Here is a 21,581-nt window from a genome sequence, read left to right as displayed (position 1 = left end):
TTGAAGTGATGGATTGACCTCTGTGTGCACTCCACAATTTTCTCTCCTCCCTCCTCCCTCTCTCTCCGCCCTCTCTCTCTCTCTCTCTCTCTCTCTCTCTCTCTCTCTCTCTCTCTCTCTCTCTCTCTCTCTCTCTCTCTCTCTCTCTCCTTCACTCTCTCCACCCTCTCTCTCTTTCTATCTGCCCTCCCTCATTCTCTTTCTCTCTCTTGCCCCCCCCCCTCCTCACATTCTCTCATAGCTCCCACCCTTGGCTTTCACACTCTCTCCTCTCTCCTCTCTCTCTCTCTCTCTCTCTCTCTCTCTCTTTCTCTCTCTCTCTCTCTCTCTCTCTCTCTCTCCGCGTGTCTCCTCAGTCCCCTCCCTCTACTGAGATCGGATCAGTAGCAGTGAATGAGACAGGTCAGCTGTGTCACACTCCTAATGCCTCACACACACAGCCACAGCACCAAGTGCCCATGCGGCCCCCTCCTGCATACACCCGACACACACTCACGCACACACACCTACTGACACACACACACAGAGACACACACACACACACATACGAGGTGCTCCAAGCAGCACCTGACGGTTGGTTGTCTTCTCACCTGACTGGAACTAAACGGGAGCCCCTCCGTAATATTTCCCTGTGGAGCAGGAGGAGAAGGAGGAGGACAGGACAGGAGTCTTTTTTTCCGAACAGTAGGGAAGGTAAGTGGCTCTTTAAAGGACTTACTTGGGGCACGGCAGTTCTTTAAAGCCTAAATCTCCTTATAGCCTGTAAACACCTCCCCCTCTCTCACTCAGTTAAAGCCTGAGTGCCAGTTCTCAAAGGTAAGGGAGCTACTGTATGCTACCTGGGGATGTCTCCTGTTCGGTTCTGGATGTCTAATACCATCACAAATATTAGATTAGAATTTTTACCAAAATGTTGAGTACTCATTATGGTGTCATGGGAGCTGTTTCGTGTTTGAGTAAAATTCTAGAAGAACTGGGGGGAAATGCTTACTCCTCAAAGGGTTAACTCTTTCCAGTGAAAGCCTGCAGACTTCTTCATGGCCAAGACATTTTATCAATAGTCTTGCCCATTAACTAACTAACTGCAAATATACTGCCCTGCAAGGGCAAACTGTAGTAACTATGCCAACATTGAAACTGAGAAAAAGACTTTCAAAGTATTGGTATTGCATTGTATGTTGTAGTCACTGCAGATTTGGTATAGCAATATCTCTAAAATGGGACACATGTCACACAATAAAGGAGGTGTTATGGAGATCATTTTCAGACTAAACTCAATTTTGGAAAAAAATAAATAAGTTGTTGCGCTTTGCTTTTGTATGGCAGTATAGCTATGAGATTAAATTTATTGGAAGCTGAAGTTAGTACTGATAAAAGGTCTGGGCCAAGCATATTCTGTAAATATCCTGAAGTAACATTTAACAACTAATGTGAATCATAGTACTCTATTCAAAGGTTTGCAGTGCATAATGCTTATTCTAAAGAGCTGGTTAGATTGGGTTGTTACCAGTGAGGTGTTATAAGTGCTTTATTCATGCAGTGCAACCATTTTTAATCTTGTGTGAGTTATGGGGCCTGACCCATGACAAGGGTCAAAATTTGTTATTCCTTATGAAACCTTTTGTGAAATGTGGGGGGGTTCGGCCAAGTGACCGTCTGAGCTGCGTCTGAGCTATTTTAGTAATGCTTAGGTCTACAGGTCACATTCACACACACAACTGCCCTGCAAACCTGTACCACCTGATTCACTTCAGTTATTAATTCATTCATTCATTCTTTGTTTCTTTCTCCTCATTCATTCTTGTTGGCCAAGTCATTTTATCAGTACACTTGCCCACTAACTGACTTCCAACATACATAGGATGAAGCTTATTGGCAGTTGGACGGCTGATTTTGCATATACACAAGAGGTCAGAACTTGGCATGGCAATGATTAAACTGTACACAGATAGTGCTTGTATTTCTGTGGCTACTGTACGATTAGAAAAGTGACTTTCCATGTGGAAGAATATTCAACCGGTCCGGGATAGTTTTATTTTTCCCCGCGGTATTGATGCTCGATGCCCTTTCCCAGCTGCGGGTTTTCTCTAAAATTTGCCCTCCCCAGTATGACTCCATCCACTTATCAACAATTACACACGTGGATTAATCAGAGTGTCTTAATCGGACTGCCGGGACGGACAGCACTTAAAGAGGACATTTAGATGCCCAAGCATCCTCAAATGTCAGCAGGAGTCCAGGTCTAGTTTGGAGTCATCAAGCATCAAGCATCACAGCTCTTGGTAGCATCATCAAGCATCACAACTCATTGGTATTCTGCCATTAATGAAGCTGGGCTGGGCTCTGTTGCATAGTATATCTCTTCAACAGTCTTTCACTGTGGTTGTATATTGTCGGAGACGGTCTGTTATGAACTAAGAGATTCTTTGATATCATCATACTTCTTCTACAAAGTACTTTTTTGGTTCCCTGTTGTGCACACCCATACCAATGGAGTGGAGCCTTCATAGTACATCAGAGCTGTACTGATATTTCAGCATGGGCTTTGCCGTGTGCATCTCTTCAAATGCTTTTTGGTTCCCTTCTTCGTAGCATACATCTCCTCAAATTTCTTCTACAAGGTGTTTTTTGTTGTCTTTGTAGTAAGCATACGCCCATACCATTAGGGCTCTGTTGGTATTCAACAGTAATGAAGCCTGGTCTCTGTTGTGTGGGGTGTTTTTGTCTCCTTGCATTGATCACTTCAGATCAAATTTCTCTACAAAGTTGCTTTTTTCGTACACCCATACCATCCAGTTTGGGTTAGGTGGGACATGATGCCTTCATGGTATCTAGCATCAGGGCTCTGTTGGTATTCAACAGTCCTGAAGCCTGAGCTCTGTAGGTATTCAACAGTCTTGAAGCCTGAGCTCTGGGGTGAATTTCTCAAAACCAAAGTTGCTTACTACATTAGCTACTTCGTTGCTTTCAATGCATTTTCCCATTGACAACTACCGAAGTTGCTAACAGGCTAACAACTTCCCTTTTGAGAAACTCACCCCTGTTCTGTACTGTAGTACCGTACATCCTGTCAAATGTCTTGCCCTGAGGTTGTATACATCTCTTCACATTTACTCTATAATGTTGCTTTTTTGGGTCCCCCGTGGTGCATCCATTCCATCCGGCTTTGCTAGCACCACACCCAGCCATGAGGCTGCAGATTGGCACCCTGTGGTCTGGGGTTAAGAGGCTCAGCATTCTGGCACCATTGAACACACTAATAGCTACCAAGTTGTTTCCGGATATGCCCCAACCCGCTAGCTTGTATATGCATTGGTGGAGTTTTGCATGAATGTTTTCTGTGCTATAGGAAGTTTAGGATATAGATTTCAAGCAATGCTATCGTTTTAAGTTCATATACATACCAGCCCAGGATCCCTTTCTGAATTCTTTCTAGGTCTTTCTAATAAATACATAGACCATATACAAATATGGCAACACTTCCTCAAACTTAGATGATTAACATTGGCATTGGCATGAAAGTTTTAAACTTAAGTCTAACAGCAATTCTGCTGTTTTAATCACACTCAGAGTGCCAGTTTCCCCCATTCTTAATTGAATCACAACATTTTAAAGAATTTCTTTAAATTCTTAAATAATAGTTGTGGCAAAATAAACAAACACACTGGTGGCAATCGAGGAATAGAACAACATGCATTCCTTAAAAGAACATGAATATTGGAGTGTGTGGCCGTGGCGTGTATCCATTACATACACGCAGCGAAGCTGACAAGGGGGGGGGGCAAAGGGGTCAGTTGTCCGGGCCCATGGGAAAGAGCGGGGCCAGGATTGGGTCCTCATTACATTGTATGCATTGGTTGAGGGGCCCTTTCAAATGACTTTGTCCCAGGCCTGGTAAAAGCTGTCAGCGGCCCTGCATACACATAAGGACTTTCTGCCGCGTGAGTCTGACCTCTATTAGACTGGCGGGCCGTGATGAAAGTTGAGGTCCACACAGGGCCCGATGGAATTACAGTCGCACATGCAAGCCCACACCGCACACATTATCAGTGACAACAATAGTTAGATCTGAGGGCCAAATAAGGTGAAAGGATTAGCTCTTTCACTTGTATCCATCTTTTTTTTTGCGTAATGGGTGTGTTAGGTTTACCACATAAATAGCATTATTACAGCTTGTGTGTGGCCACAGACGTTTGCGCAACCATACTGCTTTCAGACCAATACAGATGGTTGGGAAAACATTGATGATGGCTTTCAAACATGCATACAACGTGCATCAAAAAACATGCTGTACATACTCATACACTATACAGTATGATATCAACATGTTTTTAATGTAGTGCATGTGATTCACCACCACAGCATTGCTTGCTGCAAAGCAACATCAAGGGGAAATATCTGAATAAGATCAGCTTCAGTTCAATATGTCATAGACTGTATACTCAGTTAAAGAATTAAATAAACATATTTTAATGCAGTGCAAGTGGTATATTTTAGCATGTGACGTCACAGCAACAGCTGCACCACATAACAGCACAGGGAAAAGATCAGAATAAGATCATCTTTAGTTCGATACAGCTTTAGTTCGGAGCCCACATGAACATGCGTCTGATGATGGTCTCACCCTGGTTCAGTGGTTCTCAACCTTTTTTGAACAAATGCCCCCTGGACCTCATCCTAAGCCACCCAGCGCCCCCTTGACCTCACAAAAAGCCTGCCAACACCCCCTTTTGTATTAAAAATATATATGGTCCAATACCCCCAAATGACAACTAAGCACTGCCCCCTCTCAACTGTATCCTTCTCAGCGCCCCTCTCCCTAGGACTCCCCAGCGCCCCTGGGGGACTGTGCGGCCCCCGTTGAGAAACACTACCCTAGTTCCTCACGGCCCAGCTCTCGCACCCCAATGGGCCACCCGGCCCGGCACCCATTGTCTGGACCTCCAGAGTCTTAATTAAATGCTGAAATATTGATGGTGGAGCCTGAGTTGGCCTTACGCACACATTCAGCCTGCTCGCCATTGCGTATCCTGGACAGATTAACCACCAGCAGCACAACAAGGGGAGGCTGGCAGCCCCAGATGGCCATTTTCTATTATTCTCCCTCATATCACCAGTTAGAGGATTCCCACACTGCAGAGGCTCAGGTCAGGTAGTGAGGCGATGTTGCACTGCTGCATGATGCATGAAGGAGCACTGTTGCAACAGCAACTAGAAAAGCACTCAGAGAGTGCAGACCTCCGCCAAGGAAGCTAGTAGAGTAGAGTAGAGTAGAGAGTATAGTATCATTTATTGATAGAACATTTGACTATGTTACACACATATTTTTTCAAGGCTTGTTTTTGCGGAGTTGAGTTTTGTGGAAATTGGAACGTCAAAATTTGCCTTATCCCTCAATGGTGAATAATCTGTGGAGTTGCCATTTCCAGCAACTCCATAAAATTTCATCCAAATCCATAACCTTTTGAGTTATTCCACTGACAAACAGACAGACAAACAGGCAAACCAACACAAACCAAAAACATAACCTCCTAACCTTGGCGGAGGTAATAATGAAGAGTTCAGATGCAAAACCCTCTAAAAGCTATTACAAAAAAATGATTCATACTTTTTGTTGCATTTTCATTTGCGATTGAGATTGATTTTTTAAGTTTTTTTGAAATCACAGAAATACAGAACTGTAAACTCATCACTGAACCCTTCAAATACTGGGGGCATGGCCGTAACTACCATTGAGTGCGTATAGGCCTACATGCAGTTCAGTATCCCGAATATGATCGGGATATTAAGTATCCCGAATTTGCGTTTGCGCATATAAACACTTCAGTATCCCGAATAAGCCCTTATTCGGGATACTGAGAAATCGGGATATGCTAGGTGGAGTTTTCCGAAAGAAGCCGGGATACTGACGCATGTATAGGCCTACACCTTATCCCGAATACAGGGGCTTCCCATGGAACGCTGTTGCTGGTATCCAGGCTACACGCATTTGAAGAGAATTCTATAACGGCCAAGAATGTAGACTGGGATATAACGTTCTGTGCGCATATAAACACCTTATCCCGAATATGATCATAACCGGGATAAGCCTCATATTCGGGATACTGAACTGCATGTAAACGCACTCATTGAGGATACAGAGGTCATGTATAGTCCTCTGTATTTTTTTCAGTAATGTAAAATGTATCCATGATGAAAATCAATATATGATCAGCAATGATAAATTCAGTCTGTATACACCACCCCCATTTATCCTCAAGGCAGTGATTAATGAAAACAAAGTTAAGAGTTCGACTGAAGTGTATGAAGCATTCTAAATGTAGAGTATGCAGTACATCAAGCAGTATTTGACCCCGGTATTTGAAAATGTCTGGTTCCGGCCCTGACTGGGGGGCCTATGGCACGGGATGGGGTTTCTCCTACAGAGAAACTTATCCGGATTCTTTCAAAAGGTAAACAAGAGGCAATGCTAATTCGTCTTGACTGTTTATACGGATTACCATGAACACCCCCCCGCCTCATGTGACTTAGGCAGGGCTTAACACAAGGCCACCTTGCTGCTGTGTGGGTGAGGGGAGATAGAGGTCGAGATGTGGAGCTTGTGGAGTTTGTGGGGGAAGCAAGCGGTCACTCACTGGTCCACGCTGAGCTCGCCTACAGTACAGTATTATCTACATTATAACCACGCCCACTAACCACTTAACCACGCCCACTAACCCCACCCATTTCAACATTTGTTGTGCTCCCACAGGCAGCATTTCCTGTCTGCTAGTTCCTGTTAGGCTGCCCATAGCCCTTCTGAATGATATAGCCCTAGCAACTGCTACCCAAATAGTAACTAGTAATGGTGCCCCCATTGTAACTGGATTATAAGGTGGATAGCTTGTGGCAGTGTGAATCTGCTGGCCTGTATTTTCCTACAGCATAGAAGACTATGGGTTTGTTCCACTATCCTAACTCCCGTCCACCCTTGTGCTTGTGGCCTTGGGATGACTTCGCAAGCCAACATAATTGACGACAAAAGTTTTATTCAATATCTTCAGTTCAAAAGACATTCTCTCATTTCCAGTCGGGATATTGAATGGGCAAAAGCACCACAAAAGTTGTTGTGGCTAGGAGGCTGACAACGGTGAAACTTTTTTTTTTCCTCCATGGAGGTGGGCCATCAGCGAAGCATGAGGCCACAACCACAGGGCAAGGACTGGAGTTAGGATAATGGAATGTACCTAAGGTGTCCCTGGAAGCATTCCAATATGCAGACTTCTGTCCTCCACTTGTGCTTGTGGCCTTGCATGTTGCTGATGCCCCGCCTCCGTGGAGAAAACAATTAAGTTTCCTTAATGTCAGCCTAACCACAACTTTTGGGGGACTGTTCTTCATTCACTATCCTGTTTGCAAATGAGAAAATGACATTAGAATTGTGTTTTTGACATCATCATGAGGTCACAAGCAGGCAAGTGAGCAAGGGAGGACGGAAGTCCGCAGATTGGAACCCACCCCCTGTGTAACTATAGTGCAAAGCCCACATGTGATGACACAGACAGTCAGTCAGAGTTCATTGCGATGGTTCATCGCGTTTGATTACTAAGAGATAGAGCCATTGTTAATACTTAACAATCACAGGCATGAGTTCAGGCTTGACTGACCTGTCAGCTGAGCATGTTGTCTTAAGTGTCTCCTCTCCAAAGCAAGGTCAATATGAGCTACAATTTGAGCAGAATTGGTACAATGATGAAATGTGGATGCTTTGAATCAAACTGTGTTGATTTCATTGTTTTCCCCCCTTGTGTTTGTGTGAATTTCAGGTATAAATCATTGCATCAAACTGGTAAAGTGTGCATGCACTCTGCCTAGCAAAAGCAGCACCGCTTCATCATGCCCAATTGTTGCTTGGGTGAACAGTGTTAACCTCACCCCTGCACCAGGTGTAGGCTACAATTAGGTAGAGCATGGGTGCTACGATTCGAGGGCCATTTATGGCCCTTGAGGCTGTCTTATCCGATATAATTTTAATGTTATGCAGTTGTAACACTTGAACACCTTTATGTTGAAAGAAGAGGGCAAAGTGTTTGGGACTTTTACGTGGGATATTTTGGAACACTGGGGGGAGGAACCGGTGAGCTCTCGAGAGGGAAACAGAGACTGGGAGTGAATTAGTTAGATGGGGAGCAGCCTTGAATGTTGTGTGCTGATAAACAGTTAATAAACCCTTTGGAAGTCTTATACACAATTGGCCTCCGGAATCTATGTTTATGCCCAGAACCCACTTTACACAGTTTCACATCAAATAGCCTATAGGCCCAACATGTTTCCAAAAGAAATCTTAGAAATTACATATGCAATACAATTAAGTTATATTTCCAGGGGGACCTAGTGAAGGTGGGGTCTGTTGTAAAGGTGTCCACCTTCAACATAGGTCTAATGTGCAGGGGGAAATCCTGGTTTGTGAAATAGTAGGCTGGACTTTATAAAATTTAAAGTGGCCCTCCAATTGAAATGGTTTCCCATCCCCGAGTTAGAGGCAGTGCAATCTGCAGTGTTGGGCATGTCCACAAGGGGGAGAGGAAACTCTGATAATAAACTAATACAAATACAAACTGGCCTTTAATCAATAAAAAAGTAGTCTAATTTGATTATATAAACTTTATTACAGGCTCAGCGCCCAATAGGCAGACACACAACATATACATAGAAATAAAATGTGCAGGAAAAAGAAGAAATAATAATAATTAAATAAAAAATAAAAAAAAAACTGCAATGATGCCAAAGCATATACAAACTATGTCATGACGGTCTTAAAAGGCAGCCATACCAATGTTTCCACATAGGCCTATATGATTGGTAACGGACAGAGCTATATCTGGCACTTGTGAGCATCATTATAAAGCAGTTTTCAGACTTATCCAAACGGCACATGAACTTAAACATTAGGTTCCTCAGGAGAGCCTGTAAAGTACATAGTCCTGAGTCACAAAATAGTTTACTAGCACTGCAACTCCTGGGCTTTTTCAGCAATATCCTTAGGCAGTCATTATATGCTACTTGGAGTTTACGCATTATTTGTGAATGGTTTTGATGTTGTGAAGGCGCAACAGTTGAGAAGGATACAAACTTGAACAGACTTTGGGGAGAGAGAGAGAGAGAGAGAGAGAGAGAGAGATGGTGTACCTTTAAATTGATGCTGGGATGGGCCATGTGCCTCTTGCCTCGTCTCGAGAACCTATCGGCAAACAAACAAAGAAAGGGAGCCAATAACATTTGAGCCAACAATATTAGCATTTTTTCAGTCATGCTTTGCGAGTTGGTCGATAATGTGTATTGAAAACTTAGACAGCTTTATTGTTAAAAACTAAGACGATGATGTGTGATCTTATGGAATGAAGGAGGTTGTCCGATATTTCCTGTTGGGATATGTTGCCTGCGGTAAACTCCAGTCAAGCGTTTTCACTACCCACCGTCATAAACCTGTACTGCTGGCAGGCACAGGTATATATCCGCACCGACCCTCTACGTTCACTTGCCCGGATGAGCCTCGGTGGTCCGGGGTGCATGCTTCAAACCTGTAGCTGCTTAGCGGCAGAGTGGTTCGATTCCACCTTCCGGGCGAGAATATCATTGCTTCGCTGTCTCTCCATTGGAATTAGTCGCGCGCGCCCTCTATGACCAGCTCGAGTTTACCTGCCGTCAGTTCAGTGGAGATTGGAGTGTTTGCTGCTCATACATGTGTGTAGCGGTACAGCAAAATATGGGTAAGCTGTAAAAGAGTTATGCTACAGTAGTTTAAATCATACAGTTAGAGTGTGGATATCCTGGACTGTAGCTTCCCTATTTTGCCATTTAAAAATCAGTGGGTTAAAATGTCGTGGTGTCTGGCTCGAAATGAAAATTTGATTTAGCCAACATGGTAGCAGATAATGTTTTGTTTGTTTTTTATTTGTGTCCTTACATCTTGCTTTCTCCATCTCTGTTCAGGTCCTCACATGCTGACGTCTGATGTCCAGGATTAAACTACCACTGAACCACAGTCATGGTCATTCTGCAACAGGTCAGACACCTTTTTCATGTAGCGTATTGTACCCTCCAAATATTTGTGTATAGGCCCTACAGTTAATGATGCTCTCCCTGTCATTTAGTTGTGGTGTGTCAGTGTGCAACAGGTCGCAATAATACAGGTTACGTGCATTGGCTTGAATTTCATTTCATCATTAGGTGCTTCACTTTTTGTAACAATACACTTTCACACTTACACTTAGCTGACACCTGTATCCAACCAGGTACACAACATGTAGCTACGGGGTATTGGTTACGTACCGCCCCTGGAGCAATGTGGGGATACAGTAGGTGCCTTGCTCAGGGCCACTTGAAAGTGAAAGCCCAACTGGGAAACTCAAACTCCCATTGTCATTGTGACACAGCACTCCACAGACAGCACACAAGTGTTCACTGCACACTGCACACAACGAAATTACATTTATGCCTCACCTGTGCAAGGGGGCAGCCCTCAATGGCGTCCCAAGGGAGCAGTGCGGCGGGACAGTACCATGCACAGGGTTCATCAGTCATGGAGGAGGATGGGGGAGAGCACTGGTTACTCACCCTACCAACCTAGCATTTCGGTCATGAGTGAACCACACACACATTCTATTTTACTGTGCATATTGACAGGGGCGCTGCCAGAAATGTTGGGCCCCATGAAAGATTCAAATTTTGGGCCCCCTCTCAGTGCTTAGGCCCCCTTAAGGGCCCCCATCAGAGCTTGGGCCCTTAGAATCTGTACCAGTTCCCCCCCTAGCGGTCCCCATGCATATTGATGATGGCGCTAGAATATGCATTCAAGTCAAGTCTAAATATGGAGAGAAAGGACTGCAGCTTGGTTATTTTTGTATGCGTGATTAGGGTAGATGGCTTGCTTGGGGGCACTTCAGTCATGAATGAAGGTATAGAAGGGCAGTGGTTCTTAAACTGGGGTGTGATGGAGGTGTTCCTCGGGGACGTGAACCTGCCACCTCGTCAACTACATCGGTTTGGGATCGGTAGGCACAGTACAAGACCGCTGAGCTAAAGGGCCAGTTAGATAGCACAACATTACCACACTGTATTGAGGCGTCCTGAGGGAAAGTTACTAACGTTCCACGCCACACCCTGCTAGCTGGCCTCCGTTACACGGTGATCCCCTGGGGTGCGCCAGAGATTTCAGGGGGTGCACGGAATTTTGTTTGTGTTGAGGTTGTGACCAAAATTCTGCTTGTGAACATTATAATTAGGCCAAATCAAAACCAAGTAATGGTAATTAAGGTATTGATTAATATCTCAATTAATCACTTGAATCATTTTGCAGTGCGTATACAGGTGTTGAAGTTTGGGTTGAGGGTGCAAAAGAGTGTGCCCAAGTTGGGTCTCCTAAGGTGCCGTTGTCCCCTACTTTTTCTCTTTTTGATGCGTTTGCACGAGAAGTGCCCTACCGCCATCTACAGCGCTAAGGGAACTCCATTTATTCTCAACCTCAGGACTCCGAAAGGTCTCCTAACCGCAGGTCTCCTAAAGGGGCGTTCACAAAACATCACATGGATAGCGGGAAAGAACTAGAATGACGTATCTCTGTCTATAAGATCTCTGGTGTAAATGTGGAAGGAGAGCACTGCATCGATTATTTTTGTATGATTGGATGACAATGGGATGATTAATTGCTCATTGAGTAAATTATTTCAGGTCTGGCTCGTGCCATAGAGTACAGTAGAGTAGAGTGTAGTAGAGTAGTGTGGAGCACATTTCCTTTATTTATCCTGAGAAAATTAAAGTGTCTAGCAGTTTACACGTAATACTTAGAATAATGGTGGTGGTAAGTATTCATGAAAAAAGTAACATTTGTGAATGGGTAGTATTAATTCTGGAAACAAACTGCAAAAAATATTACACATTGCACCTTTAATGAACTATATAGTGATGGTGCGAATTGCGAGCGTGACAGTAGCCCATTGGCCCAGAAATAGAGCGTGCCCTTACTGAGAAGGGGCGATCTAAACACTTAAGCAATTATCAGTAAGCTGATCAGAGCCCTCGGGCTTGCCTCTCTTCCTATATACACACACAACAGCCTTTCACTGGTATACCTGTACCATCATCCTCCCTGTAATGAAATGAGATTCCACACCGTTTGGGGTGTAAGTGTTCACCTCATTCCCCTGTTCTCTGTCGGGAAATGCAGTCCATTGTTAATGTTTGAAGGTGAAGATTGTGCACATCCCAGGAAAATGGTGCAGGGTAAAAGCTGACTGTAGTTTCGAAGTGAGAGATCCGCACACTTAAAGTCCTTTTTGTTTTCTTTTATTATTTCATGGCTGGATTACGTTTCGACTTCATAGTCTTCATCAGATTCTCTACAAACACAGTCTCTAAATTACCATTGCAATGCTGAGTTAACAGATTAGGAGCCAGTGTCTGCAGCACAACACCCTTACACCAATCTTCCTCTCTTTTTTTCTGTGATTGATGTTTTGGCATCAACATGTCTCACATTGTATTATGATGTAAGAGCTAAAACTCTACCACACAACAGATAAACAGCACATGTGCCCAGTGCCCACCCACCCACACACACCAGATTTGTGTTTGGGACAAACAAGCCAGTCGGTTTTCCGCCTGGTTGATTGCCTGGCTGGCTGGCAGGCTGGCTGGTGAGTGAGTGAGGGCCGCGACCAGTGTGTCGGTCCGGTCGGCAGCCCCTCTTCATCTCCAGCGAGAGAGGCAGGGGGCTCGGCTCGCCTGGGCTGTGCTGAGCTGCGCTGGGCTCGTCAGCCTTTCTGAGCAACTAATCACCCCTGACAACGCCTCTGTGTTCAGGTCCTGGCACTCCGCAGTCAGGGCTGCAGGACTGGGAGAAATGATCCGGCCGGGCATTTTCAGCCAGGACCAGTCCACCAGGCACTGAGAGAGACCATGAAGCCTGTGGCAATATTTGTTTGTCTACTATTACAAGCTATTTTGACCACAACAGCTAAAATGAATATTTAAATCTGACTCCAAGCAGGTCCACTGTAGCGGCATGAGGACTGATACCACTGCATTAAGGGGAGGATCAGGCCAAAAATCATCAACAGTCCACCGGGCAAAAGCCCTGCATGCCTTGTGGCCAATCCAACCATGACCACAGCCAAAAACAGGCTCATTTATGAGCTCCATCGTGGTCCTATCCATCCATCCATCCATCCATCCGTCCATAGCCCCCTCCCCATCTCCCACCCACACCACCCACCCCCACCCAGGATCCTCTGCCTGGGTGAATCCTGCAGGCTAGGCTTACTAGTCACGCGTCGTACAGTAGCTGAACTCAGAAGGGAGAAGTCCCCTCTCTATCAGTCTGTTGTTGACTGACACAAGTGCTAACTGAGCCACAGATACAAATAGTAGCTAGTAGCACGTAGCTAGGGGGTTTTGCCGGTTGCTACTGGTTGTGATTGCCTTTTAAATCCTGACATGTGGTGGCCATGGAGGTGAGCCAACGTGTGGCGCCATACTGTTGTGCGCTGAAGCTCTGTGGAAGGAGCATGCATAGACTTGACGTCAAGGTAAAGTAAGGTTTTTCACACCTCCGTGCACTTGTGTGTCCTTAGGTACCTGTTGGTGTCATTGTTCAGTACATGAGGATGTTTGGAACCTGCTGGAGTAGTACAGCAATGTTGTTAATATATATTTAGATTTGGGTCTTATATATTTGAAGAGTGAGTAAAAGGAATATGTTCATGCTTTAGGTATTGTTTTTTCTTTTTGTTGTTTTCTCTTGTTTGGATCTTGTAAGGAGAGTAAATTATGCTTTGCATGGAAACCTCAGGTCGACAGTACACCCTGGATTGTTGTTCGATTGACAAGTTTGACAGTTATGCAGTGTTCGGTTCTCAGAAAAAGAAAATAAGTTTCATCCCAATACATAATAACATGTTAAAAGTATGTGCAAGTCATTACACCAAATTGAAGACAGACACAAAGGTGCATCTGACATGCTGGGGTTTTAAAAGCCGGTTTGTGTGTCTGGCCTATTTTCTACTGTAAGGAGTACATGCTCAACTTGGCAGTGGCTGTGAGGGTGCTGTTTTCTTTTGTTTGCATGCCATATAGAGGAAAGAATTATGAAGTTATGTTTCGTGTGGAAATATCAGTTACGAATATACACTGGATTGTTGTTTGTTTTTGGATTGACAACTTTGACAGCAACTTTGACAGCAACATGACAGCACATTTGTCAGACGTGACTACAAAAGTGCCTGTGTTTTATGCCAATAAGAGACATGCACATGTCAGGCGGTTCAACTTGGAAATTGTTCCACCAAACAGAGGAGAACAAAAAAACAAAGTTACACCTCACATGGTGGGCTTTAATAGCCTGCTTACCTGCCTGCCCTATTTCTCCTCCTGAATTCGATCTGGCCTGCTCAGTAAGTTCCCCTGATCTACTACAGTCTGTGTCGTCTAAAAATGCGCACAAGCAGCGATGAGTGATGTCAACGTTTGCAGTGAATAACAATAGCCGTAATTAGAGCAGGTGGGGGGGCTTGGTGCCTGATGAATTCATTCACTCTAGTCTACTGCTGCTGTTGTGCGGGCCGGGCGGCCGAGCACATTCCACCAAGATTAGCTCTCTTTAGCCTTTAGCTCCTTCATCCCTTTTTACTGCTCTCAAAGGGTTGAGTGGCACGGTTGCCAGATGAGACTGATGGAAGCACTAAATACGTACAATTTGAACTAAATTCTATTGATTTCTATGGTGATAAATCTGCTGAAAAACCCGTCCAAATGCCCTTTTTAGCCTTTTTTACCCACAGACGGTCATCCCAAGCTGCCCAATTGGGCGGGGAAATAGCCCAATCTGGCAATACTGCTGAGTAGTGCAGAGCTGCAGGCAGCATATGGGCCAACTACCGGTATTTGTGATCAGCAGCATCATGCTAAGTCATGCCAGCCAGTCACTCACTCTCCCTCAGAGTGACCCATGCAATGCATGCCGTTGTTAAGAAATGTGTCTAAGTTATGAATCACATGTAATTTCATATGTCTCTCGTCATGAATGATTTTGACTAGACTGACTATCATTCTTATCTATGAGTTACAATTAAGTTGGAGTTTCTGTGTTTTTGACAAGTTAGGAATCACATCCTAATCCATACATTACTGTACTGTTTTATGTTGCTCCATATTTCGAGCGTTTTAACCACTAAGCACTGTAAATGTGGCCTGATTATCATCGACTTTCCAATCTCTTCAAGACTTGGTCTGACCAAGAGCATAGCAATTAACATTTCCCAAATTACATGGTTGACCTGCCTCCCTTGGTTTGCTAATGATTGCTTCCTTCCCGATAAAGTGGGAGGAGTTCCTGATTTCTCGGGAGCTCAGAAACGATATTTTTATTGCTCTTGGCCTGACTAGAAGCAACACTGAAGGTGTTGCAACAATAGGAAGGCACAGCCTGGCTAGTGTAAATGCATTATGAATTACTTTACTACCGCTTAGTCCTAAGCCTAATTTAGTGCACTGCATTGTATTTCGCCATGCTTTATATGCTTGCTTTGTCTTTCTTTTGAACAGTAAATGTTGCCCTTACTGTACGTACATGACACATTTTGAGAACTTTTGCACTGTTCACCAAAATAGCCATTGATGGCCCTACCATGGCTCTAACGATAAGGCGCACTGACTTGGCTGTTATGGCTGACCCGGGTTCGATTTCGGCCCGGGTCCTTTCCAGAACCTTCCCCATCTCTCTCTCCATACTGGCTTCCTGTCATCATCTTCACTGTACTATCATAAATGAACTCAAAAAGACCAAAAAGCTCAAAGAGAGATACCTGCATCAGAGGAATCACATCATGAGATAGAGGCGCTAGCCAGCAGGAGGCACTACTGTCCTAGAATGAAATCCAAATTCTCATGTTACTCTACAGAGGAGGCCAGTTCCCAGAGCACTGCTGTCACACTGGGTGAATTTCAATATGCAGACTCCCGTCCCGTGCCTGTGCTTGTGGCCTCTCGTTTCACTGATGCCCCATTTGCCCGCTGTCAGCCTAGCCACAACAACTCTTGGGGGACTATTCTTCATTCACCGTTCCATTTGCAAATGAGAAAATGACGTTAGAGTTGAGCTTTTGCGAGATATTGAAATACTATTCTGTTGTTGGTGATGCCATCACAAGGCCACAAGGAGGCCAAGGAGGGCGGGAGTCCGCATATTGGAATCCACCCCCAGTCACCAATAATGTAGTTTTCTAACCAGGGGCAGGCATACCAACAGAGTACGCGAGCACACTGCAAGGGGTACGTGGGAGGGGAAAAGTGTATACACCACAGTCAGGTTGGGGTAGCGGAAGTGACAACAGCATGAGTGAGGAGGTGCTTGTGGTATGACAAAAAGGCTTAGAGGGGTACGCAAACAGAAAAGGTTGGGAAGCGTTGGGTTACACTTGATGCTGGCATCATACATATGACATAGCGGCGTCATAACATTGTTATAATGCAGTCCTGCATGTATCATAGACATGTGAATGTCATAAGCATTTTTTTCTCATGAAATTCTTATGACCATACCATAAAACATTTATGACATTGACAATATGTTTATGACTTGTCTATGACTGTGTCATGACACTGTTATGACACTATTATGACAGTGTTATGTCATACATATGATACCGTCTGCGTCAAGAAGAGTGTCACCAAACATTGCTGTAGCGGAGGCCAGCACTGTTGTCACCCAGTTACCAAACACGGTAGTCACCAGCAGGGGCGGAGTGTCCCACCTTTTCCCACCGGGAGAATTTTCCCCTTGGCGGCCCTCTTTAAAAAACAAAAAAAAACAAAAAACAAAGCGAACAACATGGTTTCCTAACCAAAAAGACAAAAGCCACGAAATCTGCAGTCGTACTACATGTGAACATTAGTGTTGTCAAAATATCAACCTGAATTGGAGAATTTAGCCTACACCTTGATGAAATGCACAGCCAGTGGTGTAGTCTACGTAAAACGCAGGATGCACCCATTTCAAAATTTCAGGGATTACAGTATACCCACTTAAAATTGATTGATCCATTATTTACAATAGCACAAATATATACAGTATTACACATCAAAAATGCTCAAATATACAGTATACCCACTTCAAAAAGTACACAACACCACTGGAGCCATCATCACAGTCCAAAGCATATAGGCCTACTAGCACGCTACTGTTCCATGCAAATGTGCACTCCACTGTCATTTTGACAGTTTGAAATTGAATGATCGTTTAAGGAAGACAGGATGAGCATGGGCACAAAGTTTTGAGTGTGGGGATTTTTAGAAGAGTAGGCTTACAAAATATAGTAGGCCGATAGCTTACAAAAAGTCTGTCTACATTGTGCAATAAACCCACCATGCAGCAAATAAGCCAAACCTAACTACTTCAAAGCACAACCATAAGTCAACAAAATGTATAACCAAACGGTGTAGGCCTACCTTAAAACGCTGTTTCGTCGCAGCAAATGTCTTTGTTTCTTGCAATCACTCTACTTTAATCCACAGCTTAGCCTACACACCCAGCACTGGTCACATCAGAATCTTGTGTGGTAATTATTTTGTTCCATTTCTTCAGACATAGGCTACATCCTAAATGTACCACATATAAATATATGTATGATAATAATATTATTTCGACTATAAGGAGATATACTGGTAGTTCTAACAAATCAAAACAAAACCCATTGCTTCTGTTAGGTGCAGTTCTCTTCCTTACCACTTGGTGGAGTCTGTTCGTAACCCAATTCAATAACCACAGAGCAAGTGAATCTGGACTGGAAAGACTGTAAACTGTAACAGTCGTGTGGAAATCGGAAAATAAATCATAATTTATTAATATTTCCATCCTTTGGTAACAAATCTACATATCACAGGTTATTTAAATACTGAAAACGAAGATCTTGTAAACTTCCGCGATCTACGGTGTATGAAAATTATCAGTAGGGAAGGGGTGTGGCCAATTTACTGTGTGACACCGTCAGTGAGGTATTGCCGTCTGGTATACGGTATAAATACTGGCTAGTCATTGAAAGTGGAACATGGTGATGTGGAAATTGGGAAGTCGGCGCATACGAGTACAATCAAAAATCTCCAGGGCCGGATAAGAACGCAGGGCGGCCGTGAGATTATGTTTCACGGCCGCGGCCCACCGGGACAAGTCCCCGATCTCCCGACGGCCACTCCGCGCCTGGTCACCAGACTAGAAGGCTGTAACATACTGTGTGTAACATTCAAACATATACTATCTGTTCGTCATGTACGTTTTTGGCATTAATTGGTCTCTTGCTATGGCAGTGAAATATGTTTGTGTGTGATTAAAAATGAGAAAGGCTGTCCCTTAACAGCAGTTATGATGAAAATGGGAGAGTGATGAGTGGTGCACATGTTGTCCATTATTCAGCTGAAGTGGCTATCAGGCTAGTGTGCTGACATGTTTACCTGCATTCTTGCAAGAGCAATGTGGTACATCCATGGCCGCTGACAGCTTTGGTAGGGCTCAGGACAAAGACATCTGGAAGGGCCCCCCCTCCAATGCATACACTGTAATGAGGACACAATTCGCCTTTGGCTAAGCCACGCCCTCTTTAGTTACAGTTGCTAGGTCGGACAGATAAACTTTCAATGTTGAGATATCAACGTGATTTATGCAGTGACTGCAAATCGCAGCAGTTATTCACTACTAATAAATAAAAAAACGCCATTTATAGTATTGTGAATATAAGTATTTATTTTCTGAACGGTCATGCGATGCATCACAGCTGTTGTTATGGGCTCTTCTCACATGGGTATCGATAGGCATTGTAACCAGCACCATGGTAAGCTGAGCTCGCATATCTTTTGAGCCCTGACTCAAACTTGCTAGACGAAAACGAAATCACACAACGTGATGGCTGTAGTAATCTTCAAAGCTACCACAGCAATGTGTAACATTAACGTTTGGCGTTTATATCTTCAGTAGCTTAACAAAATCACGTCCATCAGCTGCTAGTCAAAACACTCCTGCCGTGACCGATAGTTAACTTTGCTAGCGGTGTTTCTTCATTAATTAGATCAGAAATCCAAAATCCTACTCTGAAACAGGTTCGTGGTTTGCTTACAACCTTACTGAAAAGTGACACGAATGAGATGATGGCATGATCGGAGCACACAAAGTATGTTTTTGATACGTGTGCTTTCTAGTCGAGTGTGCTGCTGCCGAGACCCATCAAGGTAGACTATCCAGCTGCTTAATATTAGTCCGGTTTTAGGTAAAGAGGAAAGCGATTACCACCTGTTACATCGCGGGGAAACTTGCACCTTTGTCACAAATACCCCAGGCACAATTTCCAATCATATTTTAATAATAATATGACCGTAATATCTTGCACTACTTGAAAACATGCGATTTCAGCATTGAGTTCAATGGAGCGCTGTCAAAACTGTCCGAGGTTTGTCCGAGGTCGTCCTTTTGCTGCGCTGTGATTGGTCAAAAAGCACTTTAGGGCGGGCCTTAGCCAAAGGTGAATTCTGGGCCCCCTGTCTCCCTGGCCTCAGGACAACTGACCCATTTATTCCCCCTGTCAGCTTCCCTGGGTACACCAAAGAGGCTTGCACTACTTTGGTTCAATGCATTGTTCTTGCTTATACCATCTCTCTCTCATCACAAGGATGCAGGAACTACAGGCTTCCTTATCTTACAGTATAAGCTTTCCTATCTTCTTTGGGGGGCTTTTGCACACTTCACTTATGTTTTGTACAACTGTTGTAATCATTATTTAATTGATTGATTGATTGATTGATTGATTGATTGATTGATTGGTTCATTCATTCATTCATTCATTCATTCATTCATTCATTCATTCATTCATCCAGTCACCCAATTCTTTCATTTCTTCCATTCATTCTTATTCTACAGTACATTCTCCCAAGCATTGGAATTCATCATTTACTATAATCTCTAGGCCTGCATCTTGCCTGAGTGCACTTTTTCTGCTGAAGTATCCACAAATAAGAGATAGTATGGCAGTGAAATTTAATATATCTCCGGGGAGGTCTGTTGGTACCTCACTTTTCCTCATCTGGTTTAAGATGTCTTCACTTCACACATCAATGGTGGGTAGTCCAGGGCAAACTATGTGTTGGTGTTTGACTACACATACAGACACAACCAAATTACGTAATGTTACAATTGATATGGCAGATACTTTTATCCAAACCAATTTACAATCAAGGACATGCTGTAATCATAGCATGCAACATTGCAGATAAAAAGTGCACTGGACATATACACAACAATTAGTGCAAATGCCAGGTAGGGTTAGTGTTCATTTATGTATTTATTTCATTTGTTTTTATTATTTGAAGTACATTAGCTCAGGGTTAAGTAGAGTAGACTAGACACAAACACGCAGGCATGCATGCACACACGCACACACACACACACACACACACACACACACACACACACACACACACACACACACACACACACACACACACACACACACACACGCACGCACGCACGCACGCACACACACACACACATACACAAACAATTGATGCCTTAGACATGCCTTAGATATGCCATCTAACATACCTTAGAGTTTATCCCACATCTGGGCCAGCTCAGGCATCAGTGCAGTAAATAGTCATGAAAGACAAGAGTCTTAACTTGCTTCTTGAAGGTTGAGAGGGATGACCCCAGTCTATCTGTATATCGTATGGCTGTTAGAGTAAACAGTTGATAGCAAATGAAGACAGTGAGTAAGCTAACTAGATAGTCCATATATAAATAATTCAGTCTTTACTTGCTTTTTGAAGGTTGAGAGGGATGGCCCTAGTCTATCTGTACTGTACGTATGGCCGATAGAGCTTTTAAACAGTTGATGACAAATATGTACAGAGTTAGAAAGATAACTTGACTACAAAAAGTAGTAGTCGTCCATGAATAAATAATTCAGTCTTTACTTGCTTCTTGAAGGTTGAGAGGGATGACCCTAGTCTATCTATACTGTACGTATGGTTGATAGAGTTGTCAAACAGTGGATGGCAAATATGAACAGAGTGAGTCAAACGCAGTAGTCCATAAATAAATAATTCAGTCTTTACATGCTTCTTCAAGGTTGAGAGGGATGACCCTTGTCTATCTATAATATTGTATGGTTGATAGAGTTGTTAAACAGTTGATGACAAATATAAACAGAAAGAGAAAGATAACTTGACTCAATAGTAGTAGTCCATAAATAAATAATTCAGCAGCGGTTGCTAGGATATCTGCTGGGTGAAGTTGGCTGGTGAAGTCTCACTCTGACATGACAGCTGTGCCGCTGTGGTGTAATGTTCGCGGTGCTCTGGTGATCCTTCATTGGGGGTATTTAGTTAATTAAAAACACTGTTTCTCTTTTAGCAAAAGCTCCCCCACGGACGCACGTACTTAGCCATCACCCTCATATCATCTCAACAACAACTGAAGATGATATCAGACTCACATTAAGTTAGATTAAGCTGGCAAAGCCACGCTTGGAAGGTACAAAATAACAACAAGAGGCTGAGGGGGGGAG

At 43.7% G+C, this 21,581-nt stretch overlaps 1 non-coding gene across 1 annotated transcript; it reads left to right on the top strand.

Moving 5' to 3' along the window:
• The first annotated feature begins 9,519 nt into the window (after positions 1-9,519).
• On the top strand, positions 9,520-9,606 carry trnastop-uca (transfer RNA opal suppressor (anticodon UCA)). Its single transcript has one exon. It is a non-coding gene; the product is annotated as a tRNA-Sec (tRNA).
• The last annotated feature ends 11,975 nt before the right edge of the window (positions 9,607-21,581 follow it).

The sequence above is a fragment of the Engraulis encrasicolus genome, chromosome 8 (assembly GCF_034702125.1).
Source record: "Engraulis encrasicolus isolate BLACKSEA-1 chromosome 8, IST_EnEncr_1.0, whole genome shotgun sequence".
Lineage (NCBI taxonomy): Eukaryota > Metazoa > Chordata > Actinopteri > Clupeiformes > Engraulidae > Engraulis > Engraulis encrasicolus.
The sequence above is the reverse complement of the archived record's forward strand: the minus strand, read 5'-3'. Positions and strand labels throughout refer to the sequence as shown.